This window comes from Charadrius vociferus, unplaced genomic scaffold (assembly GCF_000708025.1).
Source record: "Charadrius vociferus isolate BGI_N301 unplaced genomic scaffold, ASM70802v2 scaffold90, whole genome shotgun sequence".
NCBI lineage: Eukaryota > Metazoa > Chordata > Aves > Charadriiformes > Charadriidae > Charadrius > Charadrius vociferus.
Genome location: NW_009647222.1, coordinates 2,437,966 through 2,447,539, shown reverse-complemented (window position 1 = coordinate 2,447,539; position 9,574 = coordinate 2,437,966). Strand labels below are relative to the sequence as shown.

Sequence of the window (9,574 nt, the reverse complement as noted above, 5' to 3'; positions counted from 1 at the left end):
AATATTTTCCCCATTGCATCCTGGCCTGGCCCCAGGAGTTACAATATCAAGTGCTCTCATCAACATGAAACTGGACAAGCAGATAAGGTTCAGCAACTTGCTTAGCAGTTTCTCTTCCAAGCTTATGACACTATGGCGGGTCTGTAAGTAAAAAGCTGTCATCCCATGTTTTTGGTACATGCACAACTACTTCACAGGAAGGCTCTGCCTCAGATACAGCAAGCGCAGTTAAATCTGCAAGCACCCAAGAAATTCCCTCCAGACACTTCAGCTCAGTGTCACTGCTGAGCCTGGCCCATCTTCCACCTCATTCGATGGGCTTCGGTGGTTTTATACCCGCAATCTAGAAAAAGTTACTTTCTAGTAGAATACATATCTGTGTGAACAAAAAACAAAAAAAAAAGTGTATGTTGTTGCTGGGAAATCAGTCAAAAGTAAGGTTTTAGCCAGTGCTTAAACTTGGCATTTTGGCATTACAAATTCTTTACAAACAATAATGAATTAAGCCCCAGCAGCCCCACGGGCTAAGTACAAGAAGGCACGGATTATCCTTTACTTGAAGGTACAGAAACAGACACACGGCCATTATGTGACTCACCAGGTATTTATGACCACAGGAAAAAATTCAAAGGAGAAATTACTCCAGTGGCTTCAGATATGGCCGCTTTTTCCCTTTCTCTCGTCCCTCTGCTTCCTCAGTTGTTTGTTCCCATCCCCGCTGCAAGCCAGCAGGACAGTCCCCTTAAGCGCTTCTTGCTGACTTCAACCCAAAGTCCCATAAACACTGGATCTTCTGATCAGGAGGTGCCCCTATGCTTCACGGACAGAGTTTTTCCCTCTCAAGGGGCAGACGCAAGGGGCAGGAAGGGGAAAGACACATGCGTTAGCAGTGGTGGTTCCTGACCAAAGGTGGAGGAGATGGGTACCCCAGCTCAGAGCCCACCTGCCTCATCACCAGGGAGCCCAGCGAGACTGGACACTGCTGTAGCTGGGTGCACAGCAGTCGCCACAAGAGAGAAGGAGAAGGCAGGAGGTTTGCAAGTGAGAAAGTCCAGAAGGCTGCATTCCTCGCAGGGACAGCCAGTGATGCTCGGGGAGAGGGATGTGATAGGGACCGCACTGCAAGCCCCGCACTTTTTATCAGCACAGTTCCAAAGAAAAAAAAAAAAACACACATGAAAAGAAGCATTTTGTTACGCAGGATGTAAACCATACAGCTAACATACCAGGGCTAGCAGCTAAGTAACGGTGTTACGTGCCCTAACCTTTTTGGTTAATCAAATCTGTTTCAAGAAAGTAGGAGCAAGCTCCCTCAGGGGTGGGAGGGATCCCAAATTACAATGTACTGAGCGTCCTTCCCCGCTGGGCTAGCTGAACTGTACAAAAGCATCAGGAAAGGCAAAAAGAAATTGTTACATAGTTCAACTGTCCTATGACCTCAGTGTTTCATCCAGAAAGGTCAGATCTAATCTGATCTTCAAATGCCTTTGAGTCAAATTTCAGCCTTAGCCAAATCCTTGACAAACCATATGGAGGCATGCAACAGCTACAGCTTCCCAGCAAACACCAGCGCCGAAAGAGCAAGTGCCAGTGTGTGGGTGGGTGCCTTGTTTCCCATACAGATGCCCCCAAAATCGACTCTAGCCAGGTCATGGGGTTTTAAACCACCCAGGAGCTACAAACCAAACCAGCCCCTGCACATGCACATTTCTGAAGGTGAGAGATCTGGTAAGGAAGCAGCTTTCCTGTTACAAGCTGCCAGGGGGTAGTTAGTAAGAAGAGACAATTTTTAAAGAATGAAAACTTGCTTTGAAGATAGACTCCCACTCTTTGCAGTCACAGGCCTGTCTGCCTCAGGCTTTGTACACCTGGAGCCCAATCCTGCAAACTCCCCATGAAACTCCTCTCAAAGGCAACGAAAGGTTCACAGGATTGAGCTTCTCTTTGTGCCCTGTTACCTTTTTTGGTGCTCTCTCCAATACCCAGGAGAGTCCAGACAAGCACTGCAGATAGACAGCTAATGCTGCTCTCTTGGCTCTTTCTTTCTTAGGCATATATGGTTTCCTGTCCCTCTTTGTTCACGCACAGCGATCAAATGTACCACGTTGGACCCTTGGCAGATAGGGGTTAACAACTCCACCAATCTTTAATACAAATTAAAAACTCAGGCAGCCAACAGAATAGGTCTCATGTAAGCAACTGAGAAATCAGAGTATTTTAAACAGTTCCCAGGGCATTCAAATCCTACTTGTCCTGCAGGAAGGAATTCCTGCAGGCTCTCACTTTTTGCAATGGAAACATCACCCCCAAAGGCAAGGCCACTCCAGCTGCACGCGAGGAAAGGTGAAACAAGGAGAACTTCTAGCCAGGCTCTTGATAGACCCGCCTCTGGCATCTTTCTCATCAATGACAGAAGTTACTTCCCAGAGGGCAGCAAGCAAAAAAAGCCTTGCTCTATCTTTCTAGTCTCACTACCTGGAATCGATAGTGACGCTCCCTAAACCTGTGTGGATCTGGACAGATGCTGACCAGCAAGTCTCCATTTCACACATGGCCCCATGAATAAGACCTGAGGAATAGGAAATCTTTCCATCTTAATGAATTTTAATTTTCGCTCTAAGGCCAGCCAGAAGAACTTACAGTCCCCCTTTCCTTTCAAATCACCTAACTTTCCTTCCAATCACCTAGCTTTCCATGTCACTGTTGCGTTACGTGTTCGACAAGAAATAAAAGCACAAGGGAAGTTCCCCCTTTCTCAGGCTGCTCCATGTCAGAATAATGCTGTGAGCGTATGAAGCAGCAATTGTGGAAAATCCCTTATTCTCCTAATACATGCTTACATCAGTCACTGTCAGAGCATATTCAGAGTACACAGGACTCCCCTTGCGTCAGATCCTGCATCCGTTAATGATAGTATTGATTTCACCAAGACTAATCCTGTGAATGAAGGCTGTGGAATTGATCCTCTTGTCATTGCATGCTGCAACAAAGAGGAGCTTTCAGGAAATACAAGTTATTTCAACTTAGTCTCCTGTTCACAGGCATCTTATCCAGTGCTTCTCCCCTGCCACGCTGATTTAGATATTGCATTAACGTGTGCAGGTTTTATTGACTAAGACATCTGCCTATCAGAAAGCCTCCCAAAGAAAGGCAGACCTGTACGTTCTTACATTGAGGTCAGACCCACTTTACCTTAAAGGTGTCTTAATTAAGCAAACGGACCACTTACTACCTTGAAGCACTGCTCCATTTGCAATTTATGTTAAAACAGTCCATTTCATTGGGTTTGGCGTACGCAGTTTTAGGATCCCACCCTGTCTCTCAACGGCAGGAGAAAAAGGTATGAAATTTGTCTGCAGACGCGTTTGCTCACAGAGAACCTACTGCTGCATTTAATGAGACAGAGAAAGAATGGAGGTGCGGTCCCAGGGTTCTTTGATGGCAAATGGTACAAGCACAGTCATTCACAGTATGGTATCTAAAACAGTCAATTTATAATAAATACACAGTTCTCACAAAAGAAATACTCTCCCTCCTTATTTTCTTTGAGCTGCTGCCAAGGAGAGAATGTGTTATTTTCGCAAATTATTCTCCTGTATGCCTTTTAGCAAGAGAAGCTTTCTCAGAGAGGCAAAATTGCATACAAACTGCATACTCTGAAAATAAACGCTCCTCCAAAAATAAATACTCCACAAAAAGTCGTTTGAAAACAGTTATCTTGCCCATTCTTCCAAACAATATATGATACATGAGAAAAATCAACTGTACTGCTGCAGGTCTGGCCAGAGGTTAGAAGTTTGGCCAATGTCTGCTGCTCCCAAGTATCCATCTGCAGCTAACTCCATCCCTCCCTTCGTTTTCCCAGCTCTTTCTCTGAGAAATTCCCTGCTACGCCGAATATCGTGCTATCAGCAGCCAGCCTTGCACAATGCTTTCAAACTGTCGGAGCATGTCAAAGGAGCTGAGAAGGAGAGCCGGCTCGCTGGCTCTCCCCAGCAGCGCTCTCACTGACACACACACACACAGACCCAGACTTTTAAGAGCTCCGGTCCCACCCCAGCACACTTTTTTTTTTTTTTTTCTCCCCCTTTTAACAGGAAAGACGACTTCACAAGAAACATTCTGGCAATAGGCTGCTGTGCATGTTGGAGGCTGAGGACAAAAACGGATGCCGTCTATTGTCAACAATACTTCTATGAAAGGCTGCCATGACGGACATCTGCTTCAGCGAGTATCAGATCAGTTACATTAACCAGAGCTTTACTGTATCTGTATCAGTTACGCCGGGAGACTGCCTTTACAGTCAGGCTGCCCTGAAAGCTCACGTATTAAGTTGCAAAATTAAAAGCCATTACCATGCTGAAAATTCTTCCATTGCAATTCTTTTTTTATTATTATTATTATTGTTATTAAAAAAAAAAAAAAAAAAGAAAGGACAGATAGGTTATTTCTCCACTAACAAACATGCTGCAGGATCCCACATGGAGTGGGACCAGCACAGATCCTGCCCTGCACCCAGACCCCTCCGGCATGAGGGTCTGCTGGGGTGGGTGAGCATGCACCCCCTCCACCCACCCAGCATAGAAATCTCCCTTAGCTCACCGCGAACATCTGGAAAGAGGGGGGGGCACGGAAAGGGGAGGGGAGGAAAAATAGGATCCGACACTTTCGCACTATTTCCGCGGCTCGTTAGATTTCGCATTCTGCTTAATCTCTAGGCATAATGCAAACGCAGTCAGACCAGCTCATTCCCAAACAAATACATATCTTAAGCCCTTACCTCTGCGGCTGAAAAGTTTTCAACTAGTAGGAAGGAAATGAATAACTGGCTGCTTGGGCAGGAGCACAGCGAGACAGGCACACCAGCAGCCTCACACACAGCCCTATTCAATAAAACTACAGCTTTTCCTTGGCCCCTCCCAAAAGTCAATGCTAAGTGAATACATATCCCTTATGTTTACAATTGGCAGGCAGCGGTATGCATTGTCCTCAATTTATTCTAATAGGCAGCCAATGACTACGCACAAGCCAAGGTGGGTTCAGCCTGCCTGCAGAGATGCCTGTCATTCCCTAGGCATGCTCAGGAAGCCACTCATCAGAAAACCAAGACCTAAAAAGCTCCGAAAATTCGTGCAAGCTGCCAAAACTGTCTTGCTACATGCCCTTTTTTGGTTATCCTTAGCAGGGCCTCTGAAAGTAAATCCTCTGTCAGGAACAATCATAAGAAATGTTAATCTTGGAGAAAGAGGCTGTCTTGTTGAACACAAATGGAGCTTAAAAAAGGAAATACACTGAATGGAAAGGGACACAGTAAACATATTTACTTTTTGCACCAGTTTTAAAAAAAAAAATCAAATAAATAATTTCACCACAGCTAAACTTCATTGTATTTTTTTTTAACGAGGACCACATGTAAAAGGGAACACAAACGCTCTGCTGTGCAAGCTTGATTCTGCAGAAAAAGAGACACACCAGTGGGAAAGGCACATGAAAGATGAGTTGGCAGGCTTCACAGCCCGTTTCCATTTCAAATAGTACAACAGAAGTTACATATAGAATATCCGTGTTCTGAAAAATAGTTTTTAAAGGGATTCAAAACTTTGATGACAATCCTTAGCAAGTTGGACTAGTAGGATACACAGGTTTAGTTTATAGGTGGACAGCTATTTATCTAGACATTAAAACTGATTCATTTACTATGAATTTACTGCATCTACATATTATGACCAATTCTTTTCACTGTCTTAGAATATCGTAGATAAAGTAAGCTTAGATAAATTGTTATCTTTGTTTGTTTGTTTTGCTTTAGTGATCCCACACTATTGATAACTTTCCAAATTATGCAGACAGCTTAAAAAATGAAAGAACAGATGAAGACTGATGCTGGGAAAAAATGAGCTACATAAAATAATTAAGAAAGTGTGAAAATAAATACAAAAAGTATTGCCTAGGAAAACAGTGCAGTTCATAGACCCTGACATGCGCTTGTACCAACCACTAAGAAAGGCTGCAGGAGAACTGCTGACTGCTCTAAGGGGACCAGATTCCAGACCAGAAGATATTCTGCAGATTCATATTTGACAATAATATACACAAAACCAGTTAGGGGGAAAATACGTGTAAGATGACTTTGCAGCTGAATGGGCTAAACTATTTTAATGCCTTTCTGGGTCTTTTTTTCTGGCCACTGGGCCCCACGGATTTAGTCACATGTGTAACGCAAGAAGGATTCAGTCCACAGACAGTAAACTAATCTTTATAGCATGGAAAAATAAAATCCAAAGGGAGCCAAATCTATGCAGATTTACAGCAAGCAATTATAATTATGCTAGTGTCAATTTAAATTTCACATGTTTATTAGATGAAGTAAAAAGTGGTGTTTGGTTTTGGAAGGCACCTTTTTTTTTTTCTCTTTATTTTAACAACCCTTTGGAAACAACTTCTAATGCCAGACATCTCCCCTGGTGTGGCTGTGATGGTTTTAAATACGAAAAGTAATACATACAACATATATGTAACTTTGTTTTTCAGGATTCACTAGACAAGGAAGAATAAAATCCTTGTTCTCAGTCATTCCATTAACTATAGAAATTATTAGCCTATGTAGCAGTAACCAAATAAAAAGAGATAATGACATTATTTAGGAAGAAATTACAAGTCTCTACTGGATCTTACCATCCCCTATATTTTCAGAACATAAAACATTGAAGAATCCAGGCTAAGGAGTAAACAGGATTAAGGGACGCTGACGGTCAGAACACAAAACTGAATGTTAGAAGTACCCTCAGGTTCTCGTTCCACCATAGCCATCGACCCCTGCAATCTCAGCATCCGCAGGAACAGGGAGCTAGCGGGTATACAATACCTAAAGCTGACAGCAACTGTTGGGTTTTTTTTGAAAGAGACTTACTATGAATTTGATGTTCCTTTGTCAAAGCATCCCAAACTCTTTGTGTTCCAAGTCACTTTCCCATTAAAATACTGCAAAAAGACCAATTTTGCTTTGGGGAAACAACATCACGAGAAGTAAAGTTTGCATCCTTCTTGCTGAGCTGAATTTCACTTACAGAAAGTCTCGAATTTCATGACTTGAAACTTTGAAGCCAACAGACTGGCACAGATACCATAGTTTTCCTGGAGATATTACTGGAAACCCGAACTATGAAGAATGCAGAGTTAAATTCCAGTGGGTGCTCCTTTGCATCCTATGACTAGGAGCCACCTGTAAACGCCTGCTGGAAATACAAAGTTATAATATACCTAAATCCATGATTGCAGGAATTTAGGGAGCTATCTGGTAGTCCTTGCCCTCATGCCCAGGGTTGCCACTCTAGCCACACCTTCCTGTCCCTTTTCTTTAACAATCAGAGACTCTTTGTGTCATAGCACAGAGCTAAAAAACCTTTTTGGGAGCTGAATAACCCAACTCCTGTTTTATGATTGCACGTATAAGACACAGGAAAAAAAATCGTATACGCAGAAATTAAACCCCCAAACTAAGCACAATTTTAATATCGATACCTTATCATGGTAAGTAAGGGCCCTGCAAGTGCTCATTGCTAAGCTCTTGAGCTCTATAACTCAGGGCGAGGGTGGGACTGCTTGCGATAAGAGCCAAAGCGCTCGTACGTGCTGGGCTGTTAGTGCGTTTTTGGAGACCTAAGCCTGCAGTCACTCCCTCAGAAGAATCATGTTAGAAGTACCTGGAAATCTCTGTCGAGACTGTGGCTCTCTCAGGTTTATCAATTTTTCCTACAAAATTTACAATCTAAAGCTGAGGTAAGTCTGTGGTCTAGAAAGTACACTATAAATCATCCCCTGGGAGGCAGGTCCGGTTGCTGCGTACAGCCACTCTGGAGAACTCGCATTTTGGCACCACAAAACCCTCAAGACTCAGCAGGCAGCAGTGGCCAAGGGGCCACTTGGATTATTGCTGTTCCAGTCCTCCAAGTGCCTTCTTCCCAAAGCAGTTATGACAGCAGAGCTGTGCACCCTGCCTGGAAAAAGTCTTTTTGGTATTTGGGGAGGAATAATCTTTTGCTGTTCAAAATGAAGTCGCTTTTTATTACTGAGCTTCCTGAAATTATTTTTCTTCTCTTTATTTGACATGGTGCACGTGGCCATTACCGAGTAGCACTGAGCCTTCCACTATCGCTGCAATGTCTTCAGCTGCCATTTCAGAAACAAAGAGGAAATATGTTCCCCACCCCTGCACGTTCCCACAATACAGCAACTTTCATACAGAGCATCAAACACACCCTGGGGAAGGCCATTCTTCCCATCTGTACCCAACCAGTGTGGCCATTGTTTCACATCCCCGGTATCTAATATTTTGGTGGTCTGTGCAGCTAACAGTGGGTCAATCTGTCCTAGGGCTCATGGCATAAAGACAGAAATCTTTAGAAAGGAGCTCCCATCCTGTAACTAGCAGAGGATGCTCTGTGGTTAGGTTGGGAGACCAAGGCTCTGCGTAGCACAACCACAGTAGCGAGGTCTGTGCTAAGAGTGACCAACCCGCTGCCTAGCACAGAGATGGACACAAAGAGGCAGGCTTCCTCCTGCACCAGGGCAATGAAGATGTGTCACTCAGCCCTGCTGGCAAGAAAGCGGTCTTTATTTCCAATCCTGGTACAAGTAACAAAAGTGTGACACGACAGAGTGCTGGCACGGGTCACAGATACAAAAGGTCATGATCCTGTCAGCAGCAAGGGTCAGCATCCATTGAGTCCTGGCAACCACAGCAACAGCTCAACATTGCTCCCACTCTAGCAAACACCCTCAGACCCGACCGGTAGCACTTTTGTCTGTCACCTTTGTGTTCCCCTCACAGCACTCTTCACAACTATGCAGTGGAACTGTTTATTGTAAATAAAAGTCTGCCATTCTTTGCCTCTGAGCAGGACAGTGAGGGAAGGGAGCTTTAACATTCCCAATGACAAAATACATCCCTGGAGGGGCACAGGGCTGCATATGGCAGGGGCAGAGCCTTGGTCCTACCCTGTAAAACTTCTAGGGAGCTGGAGGAGGTATCAAAAGACTAAATCTTGAGAAGATAGGTAGGACACCTTTCCCTGGCAACATTAAACAAACCTCTCCTGCTCCTCACTGTATATTGGAGCACTTAACACAGTGTTGAATATCTCCAAGCACCCCTGAAATACCAGTCACAACTGCATCATCCTTCACTTTCAGCTTCTCCAGAATACAAGTGCTCTCCAAGTAGAACATCATGACCAAAGATGAGAGAAACTGTTCCAAGACTACACATGACATCCAGGCTAACAAGATCTTGCAGGAAGTCCTGTTGTATGTACGAGGGTAGGCGAGACCTGTGTTGCTTGCATGAACAGGAAGGAGGACTAAGCCTCCATTGGCCCCTAAAGGAGACAACTGCCCTAGGGACTGGGTCAGACAAGAAGCATACCCAGAGAAAAGTCAGCACTAGGAGCACCAACTTACACTTACGCTTTCTGCCCCCTGTACCCTGGTCAGATGCAGGACAATAGGTAGGAGCACCCTCTCCAGCAGACTTTGCTTTTTATCTCCCTTGGTACAAGAGAGCAGCGGGCAGGAA

The 9,574-nt window shown here is 44.3% G+C and overlaps 1 protein-coding gene across 1 annotated transcript in view; it reads right to left on the bottom strand.

Moving 5' to 3' along the window:
• CALD1 (caldesmon 1) overlaps window positions 1-4,951 on the bottom strand; it is a 198,034-nt gene extending 193,083 nt beyond the window's left edge. Inside the window, exon 1 of the mRNA XM_009879644.1 lies at window positions 4,781-4,951. The gene's annotated coding sequence lies outside the window, so the exon portion shown is untranslated. The remainder of the gene's footprint in view (window positions 1-4,780) is intronic.
• Window positions 4,952-9,574: the final 4,623 nt, after the last annotated feature.